We start from the raw sequence: 1,152 nt of genomic DNA on the forward strand, positions 1-1,152 counted from the left end.
GTATGCTCGGAAAAAGTGAGACCACATCGAAAGAAATTAGTTTTTCAGTCACAAATGTAAGTGTTGTTTGTCCTGTGCTTGAAATCCAGCGTATTCTTGATATTGTATACTGAGATTACCGTTACGTTTTTTAAAATATTTACATAGATGAGGACGGTTACCGAAGTGTAATCGAAATATATCGGAAATAAACACCAAAAAACTTGTATTTTCATAGAAGAATTTTTAAAATTGACCTCGAGCCGGCAAAACACTAAATTATAAGTAGAAAGAAACATCCTGAAATAGACAAAACTTTACTTTACTTTACACATTACTACCACATAAAAATATTAAGTCTTCTGATCAAACATAAACATAACACATTAAGAAAACAAAAACAGATGGTGGAAGAAATAGCAACAAACCTAAAGAAACAGCTGAGCGCAGATGACTTAAAAGAACTCATGGAGAGTGAGCAAAACATCGCAGATAAGCTTACAACAACACTGAAAAAGCGACAAGAATTTAAATATGAGAAATTGCGGAACAAACGAAATAATATCTTTGTCGACAACAACAAGCATGAAGATTGATTTGTAAATAAAACGAAAGTAGAGTTCCCGCCAGACGTGAAATCATTGCTGTCGAAAGGTCCAAAGTTCGGATTACCAATTGAGAACAAAAGATTCCCTCTTTTTCAGTACATCTCGGATGAAGAAGATCTGATACAAACTCTTAAGGACAAAGAGCAACAAGAAGAGGCACGTACCAAATTATCATTGCTAATAAAAGACCACAAAACAACAAATAAGCAATAGAGTGTGCAATTATAGACACAGTGGAACGGACGCGGAAATTTTTGAGGAAAAATGACAACATTCGAATTTTAACATCTGACAAAGGAAACAAAACGGTAGCAATGTAAATAAATGGAATAAATGACTACTACTAATGTGACTTAACTACGAATAGAATACAAAGACAGGATCCCACATCGAGACTACAAAATAAAAATAATATTTTAGTCGACAAACTTTTTAAAATGGAAATTATTTCAAAAGCCGAACGGAATAAGCTCACCTCAACCACCGCGTTACCTCCAAGAATTTATGGGCTCCCTAAGATACACAAAGAAGGAACACCGCTTAGACCCATTTGCTCATCCATTGG

Source organism: Rhagoletis pomonella, unplaced genomic scaffold, assembly GCF_013731165.1.
Source record: "Rhagoletis pomonella isolate Grant_MI unplaced genomic scaffold, Rhpom_1.0 Rhpom_scaffold_00023, whole genome shotgun sequence".
In the NCBI taxonomy this organism is placed as follows: domain Eukaryota; kingdom Metazoa; phylum Arthropoda; class Insecta; order Diptera; family Tephritidae; genus Rhagoletis; species Rhagoletis pomonella.